This window comes from Cyanistes caeruleus, chromosome 3, assembly GCF_971803275.1.
Source record: "Cyanistes caeruleus chromosome 3, bCyaCae1.hap1.1, whole genome shotgun sequence".
Taxonomy (NCBI): domain Eukaryota; kingdom Metazoa; phylum Chordata; class Aves; order Passeriformes; family Paridae; genus Cyanistes; species Cyanistes caeruleus.
Window position 1 is genome coordinate 65,247,792 of NC_141703.1, and position 18,360 is coordinate 65,266,151.

General features: G+C 43.6%; 1 protein-coding gene across 4 annotated transcripts in view; it reads left to right on the forward strand.

Annotated features, from left to right (window-relative positions):
• Positions 1-18,360, forward strand: part of SMAD9 (SMAD family member 9) — a 50,206-nt gene that overhangs the window by 2,937 nt on the left and 28,909 nt on the right. The window contains exon 1 of one of the 4 annotated variants that reach the window (XM_086881540.1): positions 11,647-11,842. The exons of 2 other annotated variants lie outside the window; for them this stretch is intronic. The gene's annotated coding sequence lies outside the window, so the exon portion shown is untranslated. Of the gene's footprint in view, positions 1-11,646; positions 11,843-18,360 lie in introns of those variants that run through there. One more of the 4 variants, XM_086881542.1, reaches the window with a different exon arrangement.

Here is an 18,360-nt window from a genome sequence, read left to right on the forward strand (position 1 = left end):
CTGACATCCAGAGACTGGGGCGTAACACCACCACACCCCGGCCCCTACCCTCACTCTCTTCACATTATCATCCTTGAGCTAAAACCATCCCACCTGTAGGCCCAGCTGGACTATAAAGGGAAAATTGATTTAACCACCTTTTCATTGAAAACTTTTGATCATTCAATTTACATCACTTGTCTCCAGAGCATAATACAAGAGGGTAGAACAAGCACTAAGTGTCTGCACCTCATCTTCCCTGTCAATGTCTCTTCCCAGCAAAGCCCCACAAGGCTGCACCCACAGTCCAGTCAGACCCAGTGCAAGCAGCCCACATGAACATTACTGCTGGCTCCTCCTTGCCTTCAGGACACCTCTGCAGTGACTGTCACTTTTAATACTGACACAAAGCCCGTAGCTGCTGCTCTTCCCACATGGGGATAGCTGAGTCCTTATTTCCCTAAACTGCTGCCTCTCCACCTGCATTTTCCATCAGCTGGAGGCTGCCAGGTCAGAGAGCAAATACCTCACATATGCTGCTGAAGCCTTCATCAGTGTTATCTAAAGCCACAGAGGAGAAGGGCAGCCCTATCCAAAAGCCAACAGTGGCACAGCAGGCCCTTGCCCATTCACATTACAAGTGCCATTCCTCTAGGCAGACCTCTGTTGCCCAAGATTTCCCCACACAACCTTCAAAAAGCAAGTAAGCCAAAAAAAAACCTTTAAAAATACACCAGCTAGGATATAAATTCTTGCTGAGTCCTTAAGACCTGCAACCTAGTTTTCCAGCACTGGTGGTGGGCAGGCTCCTGTTGATACAGGCTGATCTACAAACTGAATTAGACACACGGCACTTAATACAACGAAGGGTAACAGAGCAGTGGTGGTGCTGCAGTATGTATTGAAAATCAGACATCTTTGCCTGGGACCTGGTATTTTACACAGTATTGTGATTTGTTATGCACACCAAGGCAGAGATGCCCAGACCACATCATATTTTCTCTCTCATAAGAGTTTAAGAACTCTGGCTTCCCTAAATGTAAATGGAGAGTTTGAGGAAACACAAGCCTTTGATGTGTGTGGGGAGATGTAATGCATTTAAGCAGAATATTTTAATTATGTGAATTACAACAGGACAGCCTGCTCCTTTTCTTTTGAGCCTGCTGAGTCATTTCCACTTGGCCTCTGCAAACATGGACCCTTGCACTGAGTGTTTAAGTATTTGGAATAAACAGTTGATGTTGTGCTCCAGCTTTCGCAAGCCTTGTGCAGAATAAAGAAATCACTCCTTTTCTTCTCTCTTTCCTTGTGCTTGTTAGTGCCTCCTCTGCAAGAGACAGGAGCTAGTGAGGCATCCCAGTTTGAGATACACAGTGCCAAGGGCCAGTTTGCTGAAACTATCTCACCCAGTTCCCAGGGATTGACTTCTGAGCTCTCTCTGAGGCTTTCAGTTGCCATCCAGTCTCATTTGTGTACACAATATGGAGATGTGAGTCAGAGTAATTTCTCGTTCTTTATGAAGAAGGCCTGATACCTTGTGCATAGTTGTGGTATTTCTACACACAGTTTACATACTAGCCACCAACCTAGTTTTATTTTTCTTTTGAGTCTTTTGATTTTTTTTTCATACAGTAATTGTTCTGCTGAACTCTGTAGCTAAATGAGGTGTTTATTCAGCATCTGTGCCTTCTAAATATTTACTAATGAAGATCTTTTTAAAAACTTTTTCCCTCAGCCTGTTGACTAGGCAGCGTAACTTTTTCCGTTTCTTTGATCCTGAAGCCCCCTTTATTTTAATTATCCTCCCTTTGGCAGCCAAAGGAAAATGTGGCAATATATACTGAGCCCTTCCTCACCCCTCTAGTTAACAGAGATACTGGTTGTAGATCAAAGAACAAACTGCTTCCTATGCAATAAGCCCTCAGTCTCTGGAACAAGCAAGTTTATCTTCATTGTGCATTCCGATAAGATGTTATTATAGCAGTGACTTTAATTACATTTCTCATTATTACATTAGTGTGCAGTAACACAGAGTTTCACTGAATCTAAATGTGTTAGATTGTAAAATATGGTGCCTTTAAGTCTTGTGATGGAAGCCACAAAACAACAACAAAAAAAAGGGTCCATTTTACATTTACATTTACAGTTGGACAGATGTTTCTGTGAAAGGAATTATGAATTTTTTTCTGGAATATGGTCTGGAGCATAGAAAGAGATGAAGAGACATTATGAAATGACAACACTATATGCATCATGTACTATACATCATCTCTGTAATTCAAACGTGGTAAGACCAGAAAATAAGCAGTTGCTTTATGACTTAAGGAATAAATACTTTTCTGTCTGAAGTTCATATAGTGATATACCTACAGGTATGCTTTAGTGGCAAATCTTTAAATGTTGTTCTGCTTTCCTCCATAAGAAATAGCTTCTTCTCCCCTTATTTCTCTTTTGGTTTGTTTGGGGGTTTTTTATGGTAAGACTAGAAAATGTAAGACTAATGAACTATCTCAAAGTATTTCATCCTAGGCATTGAGCGGGTTAATAATGTTTGTAAGTGTAAAAACATTATTTAGGATTTGTACATTTCAGATGTCTAATATTCACTGAACAGATGCTGAGTAAAACAGATCTTTATGTATCTCAGCTTTTCTGATAACTTGATTAAATGTGAGGCCTGGTATTTGGTGCCAGGTGTTTCCCAGGGGAGTGAATTTATCACATGCTTAGTCTTGCAATCCTTATTTAATAACTTCTTGATCTATAACTTAATGAAAATTGTGGTGGTAGTTCCTATGAACTGCAGTCAACCTTAAATCAAGACATAAATTACCAAATGCATCTCCCTTTGAAAGGCACAGACCTCCAAGCAGATTGTTCCTACCTGTCCTATGGAGTGGCAATAACTTCATGATCTCCAAGACAACAGTGTATTTGCAAGGAGTGGATTGGAGTGCAGTGGTCTCCTTCTTGAGACTTCTAAGCAAAATATTCAGTCAGTATGCAACTTGTTTTAAAGCAAACACAGCGTAAAATGATGCACTCTTAACTCCTATTGCTTGAAGCAACTATAAGTTTGTGAGGTTCTTTTTCATTCTGCCAGATAATAAAAATACAGATAAATCTGATCCATATAAATCAAGTTTTTAATTAAAATACTTTGAGTTTTCTAATACAGATGTCATTTTCCCTTCTACTCACTGCATCCTGCTTTAATGCCAACACTGAGCAAATAACTTATGTTTATCAGTACAATGTTCTTGTCTCTTAAATATCACTGAGGGTTTTTTCCTTATTTTATATTTTGAGTTTTAAATAGTCTAGCTTATAAAGATGTCTTTTTTCCTCTCCTGGCAGGCACATGTACTTTCTTTAAACCATGGGAGTGTTTTAAAATAAAATAAAATATTATTTAGGAGATTTTTGCCATCAGCATTAATTTCTAACACCTTTACCTGTTTTCATCTGGAGAGGGAAGGCTGAGGACACCATTTAGTGATACATTTTCAAATGACCTTCCAAGATGGGCTTTTTCCAAAAGTGAAGCACATCTTTGCAGCCTCTGTTTTGAGAAATTTGTTAATGACTTTAAAGTCCATAAAAAAGAAAGGTTGGGGAGGAGGGAATGACCAGGCTGTTGTTGTTGTGACCGTTCTTTTCCCTTCCTATAGCAAGAAGGGAAGAGAAGAAACCATATAACCATGTGAAAATGCAACTATACCTTCTAAGTAAACAGAACACACAAGGGCAATTAAGGGATAACTGCTGGACTGTGACAGATTAAGATAAAACAAAGTTTCCAATAAGATTGGAAAAGACCTCCAAGAGAGGGGAAAGCTTGGAGAGAGCAATGGAAGTGTTGAAGCCGAGTTTCAAACAGAAGGAGGCATATCAGAACTGAAATTAACACATCATGATGACCCCACTCAATAGTTCCAAAATCTTCTTCATACCTCTTCTTTACTGACAAGGTGGCCAAGAGAAAAATAATCTCTCTACAGACTCACTTTAAATCTGCTTTCAGAAAGGGTCAGGAATGATACTCTGTCAAGTCAATAGTTTCTTCTGAAAAGTTCTGTTTGCTAAGGATGGCTTCCGTGACCTCAAAAATTTAGCATCTAACATGGAAAGAATATGTTTTTGACTGTCTTGACTAGTAGAGAAGCCTATCACTAAAATACAGAGATTGCTTAATTGCAATGTATCATGACTTAATTGCATTTGTGATGTGTGATCAGGAGATAGTTCAGACATCTATACATGTACTTAGAAATTAAAAAAAAAAATTATAAAAAAAAAAACCAACCCCCCCCAAAACAAACAAACAAACAAAAAACTCCAACAAACCACAGAAATTCAGTCTTACAAAACTGAAAGCAGTTTGAAGCTAAATCAGCTGAAAAGAAAGAAAATAAATAGAAAGGGAATAATAATTAGTAACTGCTTAAAACATTCTAGGAGATGCTTTCAAAACCACAATCCAACTGAGAACGGAGGCTATTCTGGTTAACAGAGAACAGACAGACCCTGAATGAGTATGAATGCAAATATGTTTTATAAAACACACAGGACAAAAAAGAAATAGAGACTTTAGGAAAAAAAAAAAATGGGAAAAAAGAGGAGGAAAAATCCATGGATAGCAAAAGTAACAGTAAGAAAGGAGTTAAGTATTCCAGAAATTAAAGCAATTCAAATGATTGTTTGTTCAGTACTAAGTAGAAATTATAGAACTAGGATAATAAATTAAAGATTAAAAAAACTATCTAGAAAAAGAAGTTAAATTAGTTATACTGCAAAGTAATAACATATTTTCTAGTTTAACAATAACTGAAGAGGATGTTAAAAAGAAAATCCTGACTTAAGACATTCTGAAACCAAGTCAAGAGCTTTTTGTGAAAAGTTCTGCTTACTGGATTCCCTTATCTTGAAATTTCAGCATCTAACGCTTTCTTCTCAAGGATTTTAAATGTGAGCACTAATGAGCTCTATGACCAACACATGCTACTTCAACAGATTTTGAAAGGTTAGGAACATTAAAGCAGAAGACATCTAATATTATGTTAGCATTTTGAGATATATGGAATATGTGAGACGTCTTTCAAGGTTAAAAACAGTTCCAGGTAAAACAATGAAACAGTTAAAACAGGTCATGGTCACTAAAGGATTAAGGGAGGACAACATATGTACTCAATAAATATATCTGGTGAAATTAAAACTGAACTAAAAGATTATCAGGTAAAGGAAATGAGTTTGATATTATAGACTTTTCAGAGGTATTTGGCTTCATGCTACCTGACATTTTAATTAGGAAATTAATGTAAGCTGTATTGAATTTGTATTACTTAAAATTGATTAAAAACTGACTAGTTCCTAGGCCTGAAAAGTCATCATAAATGGTGAAAATTTTATCCGCTTGATGGGCTTTTAATGAGAGCTCAAAGAGATAATTTCTTGACCTAACAGTATTTAACTATGTTTTTAATAATGACACAGAACAATCTATGAAATTGTTACTGAAAACTTTGCCAATGACACAAATTATGGCATTTTAGAAAAAAGAAAAGAAAAAACATTGAATAGAATATGTAATTAAACTGTCAGTGGGGCAGGTGAGGACCTCAAAGTCATTCCATCCCTCCCCATTTCCCAGAAAGAACCAGCTGCTCTGACAGATTTTTGCCTAATCTGTTCTTCAAAGGCAGAGTTTCTCCCTCAGCAACAGGGAAGTTATTCCAGTACTTGCTTGTAAACCTGGCTCAAGAAAACAGCACATTTCTGCACACTCTGTTCCTGTCTGTAAGGTGACATGCTGGAGTGAAGGATATTTGCACATCAAGGTATGAGAGGATGGAGAGTCTAACCTAGAACCTAAATTAATCTTGGGCTTTGTCTCAGCAAGAGCCAAAAGTATTAAATACTGGTGTGATCTCCACAGGTTGAAATAGAGACATAGAAGGTTAACTGTTCTCTGTGTATGCCTCCTGATGTCTAGTAGAGCTGGAGAAGCCTGGGTTCTCAGTGCCCACCATTCAAAAAATGTTGAAAATTTAGAAAGGACTCAAAGGGGAGCCCAGCAACTCTTAAGATTATTTAATCACCTGATATTTAAGGGCCATTGCCAAGTGTATAAAGGAAAAGGTAACATAATCACAGGCTGCAAAGGATCAGACATGCAGAAATAATGAATTTTTAGTCCCATGTGTAAAGACACAAGATCAAACTGCTAGAAGATGAAGCTAGAAAAATTCAGAGCAGAGAAAGCCATTTTTCTTTACAGCCAAGGATAAGCCTGACCACGGAACAACTTAGCAAGACTTGTAACAGATTTTCCATCACTAATGATTTCAAAATCTCTTTTTCCAGAAGATTTGCTCTAGCTCAACCATAGCTGTTGGCTCTGATGCCACAGTTCAGGGAAGTCCTGGGACCTCTGTATGTATGTGAAGCCAAAGGACGGTGGTTCATTCTTACTGCCAGTGAATCTTTGTGTATTGTTTCTTTTCATCCATACTTTTTCTTTTCATCCAAGCAAGTCCTCAGCAACAAGAAAATTGCTCAGGTTAGTAAGATAAAGAATGGACTTAGATAAAATGGCTGAGAGTTCATCTGACGGTTCTCAACATTAGGTGTGAAGTTCAGAAGGTGAAGTGAAGGCAGGGGATTACAGCGGTTCTTGAATCAATGCCAGCTGAGCCAGAGGCACATAAATATTTCATCCAGGTCAAGCAAACATCAGGGAGGTGATTTATCACAGGTTTCAGACAGTGATGGTTAAAAAGGGTGGAAACAGAATCCTTTCAGAGTTTGCCTTCTAAGGCAAACATTCATCAATGTTGCTATGCTAAAGGAGCAAGAAATGCAAGTAGATTGTCTCTGTCCCCTTCCTCCTCATGGTCTCATAGTTTTGAGGAGAAAGTAAGACTGTCAACTGGAATATCCTGTTCTTCCAACTAATCTCAGCTAGTCTGGGGTCGATCCACATCTCTTGGAATACAAAGACATCTCAACAATCATATTGTTCTGAGCATCTCAAGTCCTATTCTCTGCAGCAGAGAACAATTTCAGCATGAATAACAAGACAGGTAGATGAATCTCAGTGCACTAAAAGCTCAGGAGAATTAAAGCCATTGTATTGGATCAAAGAAAAGGAAAAACATCAAGGGACCCTGTTAAGATTTGGTATAATAAGATGAAGACAAATTTCCCTGGAATTCCTTAGAATTTATGGAGGTTTAGCTCAGAGCAGAAATTGCCCACAAAATCTTAAATCACAAATATGATTTCATTCTTGTGCAGTTACTTTAGGCAGTACTTACATACATACACTAACAAAAGTCTTATTATGGTACTGGATAGGAAATTATCCTTTCCACTTATAAAAACTATAGTAACCTGGCCAGTCCAAATATTTTGCAGAGTCTTTTTCATCTGGTAATTGAAAGTACCAAGAATAAGTCCATTTGTCCGTACCACAGTATGCTCATTCACTTCTTGACACCTCTTTCAACACTGGATTAAACGTGCCATGAAGCTACATGACAAATTTCAGATCTTGTCATCTGACCCAAAAGGGACAGAATCCCCATCCTGGTGGCAGTACATGAAGTCACTCAGCCTGCTCCCCTTCCGTGTCTCCCAGTATTTCTGAGCTGTTGTTTTTCAACTTTCTCAGGTGGTCCTTGTTACTCCATCCACTCTGCTGCTGACTCCCTTTTTCCTTTCTCTCCCTTTAGGCATGCACCTCCAAACCCGCTTGCCTACTTCCTTCTTCTGCCTCTCTGGATTTATAGCTTCACTTGCAGAGTCTGAAGCAAAGAGCAATGAGATGAGCAATTGTAATGCCTTTTCTGTGACAGAGCAGACCAGCCATCTGCCCAGCACAGTCTCTGCAATGCTGCGTTCACCAACACGTTGCACAAGATTGCAGCTGTTTTTTCCACCTGTTTTTCTTCTGAGAATTAGCATCTTAAACCATAAACATGCAGGAAACTGTTGTGAGTCACACAAAACATGTTTGTAAAAGCAAATGTTCCATCCTGCTTGTGCAGGAAAAGATGTGTGAAAGAGGACTCCCTGATGGTTCAGGTGTTTATTTTTAAACCTGATACAGATGTGTCCAAACCATCGGGACCTTAGTTAGGATACTGAGATATCCAAATCACCTGTGAATAAGAAGCAGGGTAAGCTCCAAGCTTCCAGACAGCACAAGAAATATCAAACAGTCAAACCCGAGGGTAAGGAGTTGGGGCTGGTCCAGCCCTATCCTGGGAAGGGGAGTAAAAGGTGTGGAGCTAGGCAGACTGGCAGGGTTTGGGCTTGGAGATTGGGTACCCGAGGAGAGAGTGAGATGGGACTGCTGCTGCTTGAATAGTCAGCTGCTTCTTGGCAATGCTGCCCTGCATGTCTGACTCCACCCTGCAATACAGGAACAGCTCTCACTTTCCAAGGCTCTGGCACAGGCAAAGTGGGCAACAGAACCACAACTATGCTGCTGTTCCCAAAAATCTGCTGCCAGAGGCAAGTGCCTGCTGTGTCTTTGCCTGGAGAAAGCCCTTGAGGAAAATGTAACTCGCAGTAAATCCAAGAGACTGTGGCTAGGAGTCTTCTAGTGCCTGCAGCAGCACACTTGGAGCTGTTTGAGGGATCTCCATCGCACGGCACACGACAGTGCTGTTGTAACAGCCGCCCCTTGTTCGGTGGTGGACAGTGCCAGTACTTCACTGGAGCCCTGGAGCACTACATACAGAGTCTGTATATTTACAGTTCTCAGGAACCTGCAGTTCCCTCCAAGTGCAAAATTCATGTTATTCTATGTTATTCTACAGTATCAGCGCTAAAAGACATTAGTGCCCTTCCATCCCTTTTACAGCAACATCCAGTCTTTTCTATTTTCTAAATAACCTTATATTGATGATTTTCTTTACAAAGTTAGCTGGTACAAAAAGACAAAATACAGACCAAAATAAGAATACTCCCATCAGGTTTTGCATTATGAGTAAAGAAGGTTGGTCCATGTTTTACAGGAGGGGATTTGAGAAGGAAAGTTACATCGTGTGCAGGCTAAGGGAGAGCTTTTTCAAAGGGCAGGATGGGAAATGAGGCACTGGGAGAGAGATAATGGCAAATGAGAAATGGAATTAGCAGAGCCCAGGCAGTGCAGAGGAGTGACGAGTGATGAGTCGCCCTGGCAGGAGAAGCAAAGCCTTATGGCTTTGAAAGCCATGCAGAAGAAAATTTGGGCTCAAGGATCTGGGCTCTGATAGTGTGTGTGGAGAGAGTGGAAAGGACAGGCAGGATATATGAGCACTGCACCTGAGGAGATCTATTGTTCCAAAGGTTTAGCAGATCACAGGCAACACCAGCATATATTCAGCTCTCGTAATAAAACATGTATGTGTTTGTGTGTTTGCATGCCACATGATCTGAAATGCAACTGCGTGCAAAAAAAAAATTGTTGCCTGCTATATAATCTATGATGTATCAAACTCCAGTAATGTATATATATATGTACCCATGTGACTTCTGTTAGCTATACCTTTTTTCAATATGTCGAGGTTAAAACCACCACCACACAAACAGGAATGCAGTTAAGTCATTTCACAAACAATTTATGCCTATTTGACTGGAAGCTTCAATCAAAGCAAAGTTTTAGGAAGTGATTGCTCAATGTAGGCAGCAGCTCTGCTACTATCCTGCTCCCACCCCACCCTGCTGGTTGGGATCACTCCAGTAGCAGTACTGCTATTTTAATGTACCCCCCCAATGAAGATTGACTGGAGATAGCACAGCAGGCTACCAGAGTGGCAGGAGTAAAGACTCACCTTGTCCTGCCACCCCTTTTTTGGTAGCAGAAACTGTGAGCAGGGGCATGAGAAACCGGAGGTTTCAACACCTGAAAGAGATGCTGTGAGACACATCAGAATTTGGTTGTGCCTCAGTACGTAGCACACCACACCTCTGCCGACCCGTGCCCCCTGCCCCCCCACACTGTATATTGTGTATACATTTGCAGAGTGATGTCTCCAGATAAAAATAAACAGCATCGCGGACATAAAATCTGAAATCACACCGAGTTAGAAAGTGTGATTGGTAATTTATTAATATGTACAGTGATTTTTAATTAACAGCGTCTCTTCTGCCACTTCATCGAGAAGTCTCCTGTAGGAGAAGCCCAACAAGCAGTGGGGAAGTCACCCGTAGTTGAAGACATTTTAGTCCAAAGCAGGAAACAGAGATATTTTGGGGCATTACATTGTATCTCCTTATTGCACCACAGCCCTCACGCAGGCATGCTTTGATAAAACTGAGCTGCGGAGCTGTAATTGCATTGTGGCTTTTTGATGTCTACTCAAACAACATTAGCTTTGCTGTCATGTTTTACAATGTAAAAAATTTTGGTGAAAATGTCAGCAGGATGGTATCTTTAATCATATTTATTGATTGACCTCAAGAGGCACAGTGCAATTTAACTGGAGCCCCTCAATGCAGCCAGGGTCAGGTTCAGGCAAGTGCCTGTTCCTAGCATTGCCTGGAGTCCCAATTTCACGAGTAGCTTTTATGTCTCGTGTCCTTGAAGCCACTTGACTTCCCTTCTTTCAGCCCTTCCTTATTACGGCTAATGCAATACGCTACATAGCTAGGGATGCTTACTTCTAGGGAATACGAGGGTTTAATAGGTAATCTCTGGAGCAGGAAATGCATCTGCTCATCAATGCCAGCTGCAGTTTGCTGTCGTCCTCTGACCAGACGGAGAGATGATGGGACCCCCGCACAGCCCGGCGTCGGAAGGCGCAGTCTGATCCCCAAACCCCCTGCAGCTGTACTGTCCAGCCGTCCCAGACGGACGCCTTCCATTCCAAGCCTTTGCCCGCAGACGGCGTTTGTCCCTGTGCCCAAGACCGGGCTCAGCAGCACTCGCAGCAGCGCAGGACGGGGTTGAAGTTGGCCCACGCCCCGCTTGGCCACCGTGTCCATCCTCGGGGGCTCGGAGGCTGGCGAGAAGGACCCCGGGGAAGGGCCGGCTGCGGGGGCACTGGGCGAAGGACCTGTCCCGCGGCGGCCCGGCGGTCACACACAAACGCCCGGCCGGCCCCGGGCAGGGCAGGGATCGGGGCACATCCCCGGCGGGCGTCCCGGGCCGGCGGAACGCTCTGAGGCGGCTGCGCTCCCGCGGGGCGCGGGGCTGGGGGCGAGCGGCAGCGGGGGGCGTGAAGGGCGGGTTCGGCGGGGGTGGGTGGTGTGTGCCTGCGCTCGGGGCCGAGCTCTGTCCCGGGGAGCCCGTGTGCCGGAGGGGCAGAGCTCGGCGTGTGCCAGGGCTGAGCCCGGCGCGGGGCGGCGTGCGGTGGCTGCGGGTGCGGGAGGCGCACGGTGCACGAGTGCGGCTCTGTGTGAGTGCGTGCGTACGAGTGTGAGTGTGTGTAACTCGCCGTGGGCGCGTGTTCGTGAGCCCGAGTGTGCTTGAGCGTGTGTGTGTGTGTGTGTCTGTATCGGCGTGGATGTGCGTGCGTGTGAGCGCTGCGAGTGTGCGGACATGCGATGGTGTGTGTGTGTGTCTGTGTCGGACTGTGTGACTGTGTCTGTGTGTGTGTCTGTGTGTCTGTGTGTGTGTCTGTGTGTGTGTGTGAGCGCGGCGGGGGCGGCGCGGCCGGGGGCGGGGGGGCGAGGGGCGGGCCAGCGGCCGCGGCGCTGCTGGCCGCGCTCCAGCCCGGCGCACTAATACAGCCTGCCGGCTCCCGCCTGACTGACGCCGGCCGGGGCTGCTGCTGCCGCTGCCGCTGCGCCCTGGCCCCGCCGCCGCCGCCGCACAGCTGCAGCCCCGCTCCCGCCCGCGGCGCGCCGAGACCCCGGCCCGCGCCCGCGGCAGGTAAGAGCCGGGGCTCCCGGCCGCGTCCCGGGAAGGGCGGAGGGGGGAAGCGGAGGGGACGGTGCCGCCGCCGTCGTCGCCCAAACTTCGCGCCGGGGCTGTCCCGCGTCCTTCCCCGAGCGGTGTCGGGTGTGCCGGGGCGGCGGCGGGAGCGGCATCCCCCCGTGCGCCCGGCGGGACAGCCCCGGCGGCGCCCCGGGCCGGTGTCCCCCCGGCTGGCGGCCCCGGCCCCGCTGCCGTGCTGGGGCGGTGTGCGGGCGGGGGCTGGGGCCGCAGAGCGGAGAGATGAGACAGACCGACGCCAGGACGGCGAGCGAAAGGAGGAGCGCGGGGAAAAACACTTTTATGCATGGCTAAACGCTGACAAGTCTTCCCGCTGTCATGATTTCTTTCTTTCTCGTTTAAGTAGGAGAGGGGAGGGGGAGAAAAAAAAAAAGAAAGAAAGAAAAGAAACAACAGAGCCCCACATGACACGTTTGGAAATACTTTTCCTTTCAGAGGTTATTTTCTGTTCAAGAAATCCCGCTTCTGGATACGCTCCGGGCAAACCGGAGCAGAATTGCTGGGATTCGAGGTTTTTATTCCAGCTACAAACGGTGACTCTGATTGGCTTCTTGTCATTTGGCTCCGAAGTTAGAACGTTACATGTTAGCGAGTAACAACATTTCCAAAAACAATAGCTCTCGATATGGCAAATTATAAATTACTGTAATTTTATCTTCGAGCCCAGGCAGCTCTGAGTGGGGGGAATTCGGAGTTCGGCTCATTGGGAACAATTCGGATATTGTTTGGTAACTCTATGTTTTCCTGCTTTGATTTTATGGCTAAATTTACTTGATGCTAGCCAGATCTGCTTTAAAAGAGGCATTAGTGGAAATAAAAATAATTGACACACGCATGGACGCGTGCGCACGCACAGACGTGCACGCCCGCTGTTAATTACTTGCCTCTTATAAATTAGTGAAAAAAATATTTCAGCACAGAATGGTCAAGTCTTTAGTGAAGGAGCTCTCCCTTGGCAGAAGTGGGAAATGGTGTGCACGGCTTGGGAATGTGTTCAAGTTTGCAGTGGTTTGGGAAGGACACTGCAGATAAGGCATGTTTCAGTACTCTTCAGCATCTCCGATGTGTGGAAATGTGCCTCTCTGTATACGTGCAAGTGTTTGTGTGGTAGGACTAATCTTCCCATCTTCAGGAGCATAAGATGAAGAAAGTGCCAGAAAATTCTTCTCCTCAGCAACGGTAGGACAAATGTCATCACTCAAACAAACCTCATCCGTTTAAATCCAGCCAGACAACTCCCTTCGTTCAGATTTGATAAGTACCAGTGTCTGGCTGGTTCATCGTTGCTTCCTGTTAGATTGTAAAGCAGAGGCTGGGGATGTTTATGGTTTGTTTCTTGGTTTTTTTAAATATTGAGTTAATTTGAGTTAGTAGTTAAAATAAACATGCCCAAAAATACCTTTAAAAGTCAGTTGTATCAAGAAGGATATCTTGTATTTACTGGGTTGGGCAGTAGTTCCCATTCCCGTCTGTCCTTTGTGATGGAATTAGAAGCATTTTCTTCTTCACTTTATTAACTCGCACATAAGCTGATAAACAGTAATTCTGCAAAGATGCCTGTAATAAGGGTCAAGGTGTTTTCTCACAAATCCTTATCATATCCTTATGATGCATGCAAGCTGGGAGATTTCCCGATGGATGCGTAGAATCCGTGTCAGTGTTTGTAAACTGATACGAGGTGGAGATAGCTTTTATTTACCTGCAGCAACTGAATCGAATATGCACGAAGCTGTCAACTACATAACTTTGTGAAGAAGTTGAGAATTAGTATTTCACCGAGAGTCATGCACACACGTGCCAAGTATCTGCAGAAGGTGGGGATGTGGTGTGGAGGAACTCAGTAGCATCTCGGGTTTGAAAGCTGCTCTCACGGAAACTGGCAGTAGTGCCCCGTTTTTGCTTCAGTGGGTACAAGATGAGGCCCAGTTCACTAAAAGAGGAGTGTAGAAGTGTCAATATAATGTATCACATAACATCTGGGCAGTTAATCGCCCTTTCTCTCCTTTTATTCTTTTACAGGCTTTTCTGCATCTCGCATTTGAATTCTTAGCTATCTGCTGTTATCAGACAGAGAGATAGTGTATCATGCAGTCCTCTCTCCTGAGTGCTAAAGTGCTGTAATTTTGATGGCCAGGCTAATCTATCGCTATAAAGTTTTATTTTTCCATTGTTAAATTCAAAGGACAATGACTACTAATTACAAGTGACCTCTAACCAAAACACTAGCTAGAGTTTATCACCCGTGCTGATACTGACTAACAGTAATTCCAGCATCAGCAGTACTGGGCACCCTGTTTCAAAGAAACTTAAAAGAATAAGAGGAGACAGAAATACATATATTTATATATATATATATATATATGCTCTATTATTTGTCTGCTGCAAAAAAATACAGCGATTGCATAGAGAGATTCCATTTTCTCTGCAATATTTACCCTTTACAAATAATAATTACAGGGTGGGGGAAGGAAAAAAAAACACAAACAATGCATCATAAATATTTTAACTGAAAACAAAACGGCAAAAATATATGTAGTAAAGGTTGCTCTGTTCTGAAACTGCCTGGTTTCCTGATACAGGCAGGTATAAAGAATTATATATTACTGCACATGAAGAGTAAGGGGTATTAATAACAAAACGATTTGAGATAATCATTGTGGTCCTATTACTGTCTTTGAGAACAGTAGTAAGGAAGCACTAGACTTTGAAAACAGTGCAACAGAATTAATTTTTCAAAAATATGCCCAATTATTTCCCATCTTATATTTTGTCTGCAGTTTTGTTTGAATGGTTAATAGTGTTGGAATTTTGCAGGTGGTAAGGTGACTTAAAGAGATTTGGGCCCTGTGTATTGTTTATTATAGCAGCTAAAAATCTGGCTGTGCTTTTGAAGATGAGTGGATTTAATAGATTGCAGGATCAGAGCCCAGACAGAGATCCTGACTGATTCATGTTTGCATTTTAATTAAAGCAGGTGAAACATCAGGCACATTGTTCTATGGGCCCATGTGTAGGTTTCTGCACCTTAGACAGATGTAAGTTGAGCAGTTCTCTTTGAGGTTCAGTTCCTCTGGACAAGGGCACAGCAAGGACATGGTGGAGGTGGACATGAAGGAGACTTCCCAATTTATGCAGCTACCCTAACTTAAAAAAAAAAGCCAAGAAAAAACAGAAGAAGAAAATCTGATAATTGATCTCTGTCTTTCTGAAACAGCATTAAGATCGAGGTATGCTTCAGATTGGGAGAAGCAAAGCCTTATCTTTCCCACATCTTTCTATCCAGAACTTGTTTCCTTCCCACTCTTTTCTCCTTGTCAGTAGTATCACCATCCTCCCTCTGCCAAACTTAGCATCATCTTTGACTCTTCTGTTTCCTCACAGGTCCTGATACTTCCAGATATCTCTTGACAGTTTTTATTCGTGTTGCTTCTTACATTCCTCCTTCCTTTTGTTTGCAGCTGCCAAAGCATTAGTCCACATTGTGGCAACCTTCCAGCTTGATACTGCAACCTCCCATTTCCCAACAAGCTTTCTTCTCCCACCTACATTTTGCTCCCAGTCACCATCACCCCTGCCAAAATCCTGCATCTTTTGCTTTTCTTTCTGAAACATCTCCCGTCCTGGAGTCTCTCTGTATGCCTGGCCTTTGTATAGGTTTTGAAAATATTCCCCACATCCCGAGTTCCCCACAACTGTTGGCCTCAAACTCGCTGTCCATTAAAAGAGAGAAATGAGGAGGAAAGAAAATTAACAGACCCATGGGTCATTAGAGTTTGTTCTGCTTCAGGCTTCCTTTCACCCTCATTACCTGGCTACAATGGGAGCCAGATTGGCCACTTCTTGATAACGGTGGTTCTGTGTTTGCTGGGCCTGGTGCTGTGCTGGGTCACGCAGCCGTGCTGTGCAGAACAGCAGGCAGGAGCTGGTGATGGAGGTGCCCGTGCCAGAAGGCCTTGTCTGCAAGCAGCAAAGCTCCACCTAATGAAGAATCCTTTATAATGTGAATAACCCTGCAGCTGAGGTCAATACATTTCAACAATACTTAATCTTTCTTTATGTGTGTTTTCTTGCTGTGCCTTCCCTCAACAAAAAAAACCAAAACAATAAACCCCTACAAACAAACAGAAAAAAAAACAAAACCAGAAAAACAAAACCAAAAAAACCCAACTTTTTTTTTTTTTTTTCCTTTTAAGCATTTCATTGTTGCATTCCTCATCAGAAGAGCTGATCATGCTTTACAAAGCCATCCCTGACAGGGTACCTGTGGCACAGATGCATAAATAGAGGCACCTGAGGTAAAGCTGTGTACCCTGAGGCTGTGGCAGGAAGCAATCCCACACGCTGCCCAATAGGCACAAAACTGACCTGAGGCACAAGCAGTTCATGTGGCTTTTCAAAACTCTCTTATGGTTACTTGCTGGTCTTGCCTATCCAAACCTACTTGTCTCTGTCAAATTACTCTGGCCCAGCTGCCAACGTGCAGTTTCTCACCCTGCAGCGTGTATGAGGTAGCTGATTTATCTCCCTCTCATCAACGGATCCTGAGTTACTTCACACAGGGCATGAGGCCGTCACAGAGACATCTAGAGTAGAGAAACCAAGATCCATTCCCATGGAAGGCTGCAGCCTGTGGCTCCCATGCCTGTCCTGCTGCATGGCCCTGCAGGACCACCTCAAGCTTCTTTGTGGTGGCCTCCTTGGAAGCCTTGGGCTGTAGGAGCTGCATGGGCCAGAGCTGAGTGTTAGAGGAGGGGAGAGGAAGGGCAAAAACAGCCATGAAGAGATGGGGTATTCCTTGAAATCCTGGGATGGATTTGAAGAACACTGAAATATTTTTTTTAAGGGCTCGGGGCCTGATTTGTGCGTTCTGCTCGGCGTTTTCTGAAGCTGGTAGTGAACATGACATGTCATCTTACATGCTAAAGAGAATCCAGCCTTCGTTTTCTACTCCCAGGCTCAAATGTAGGCATATGAAGCCTGTTTAATCTCATAGCTAGGTGTTCTGGTTTACAGAGAATCTTAGCACCCACATCTTCAGCTGAAGTCATTGGGAATGGCCAGCTATCTCCTTTCCTCCATAGGAGGGAACTAGATAGGCATGTTCTTGCTCCTTTTGTTCTTAGCCCTGTTGTTGGGAAGTAACTTCCACAGACAATCCAAGAATATCTAGATATTTTTCATAGAAAATATTCTGGTCCCTTGACCAAGGCAATTCCTGACACTGAATCGGATCTTTACATAGATAAAGCACACTAATACTAGTGCTTACCTCTTCTCCACACGGTTATTTCCTGCAGATGTGGGCCCTGTGGATGCTCCACCTTTCCTCCCCCCTTCAGGGTTTCACAAGCCACTGAGGGCTCAATTAGCACAGATTGCTGCGGATGTTGATGCAGGAGAACCTATATGTCAATCTTATTGCATTAGCAATTTCCCACAGTGATGCACAATGGAAGCCTTTTAGGAAAAACAGATTTGAATGTGATATGGTTTGAACACAATGAAATACTAGTGCAATTCCATGGACAGCTGCTAGTGTGATGTATGCAGCAAGTATTTGGTGTGTGAAATGCAGGCTGTTTTACCTGGAGAGAAGGAGAGGTGGCCAGCAGCACTGTTGCTTCCTCCCCAGTCCTGCTGCCAGTCAGAGGGGAAGTTCTTCCTTTTGAGTATTTCATCCATGATCCATGTGATTAATTGATCTGTATTTCATTTTCCAAGCTGTGCGATGCTAAATCATCTGCAAGAGATGTCTGCTGTGTTAACACCAGAATTGAGTAATGCTTTAGACAGACCTCCCTGAGGTGGGATGTGCTACCATACCATGTGAGGAGAACATTTGCTTTATCCTTTTTCCCTGTGTGCACTGTAAAGGCACAGCCGGGTCTTCAAAAGCATATTCTCTTCCAACAAGACACCAAACTTCCAGAATAGGTTCCCATCACACTAGAGGGCCACATCCTTGGTGAAGGAATTGTTCTTTAGATGTATCCTTATTCACAACATTCTTAACATCTAAATCTGAGCAAATCCTTTTCCTAAAATGAGTATTTGGGAATGACTCCAAGAATGCCAGTGATTGATAACAAGGATTACAGAACCTGATTAGTGTGGCTATAAACTTTAGACCAGCGTTGAAGCTGAAATTCTTTTCAAGTCCCCTTCTTCCTTTGTGAAGTGTTTGTTCTGGAGGCACTTGGCTGCATGCTTTGTATTAGAGACAAGTTAGCTTTTATTTTAAAAGCAGGAATTCTATTTTTTGCGTATTTTTAACCATTCCATTTTTAGAAACACCAATGGGCTTTGCTACAGTTTCTCTGGGAATGGTGGGTATGTGAGGAATGCAGGGACTGACTGGCTATAAAATGGGGATAGCCAGAGCCATGAGAAGACATTTTGGCTTCCTAGGGCAGGTTGATGCACCTCCTCATCACCCCAGTGCCTCCCACAGATAC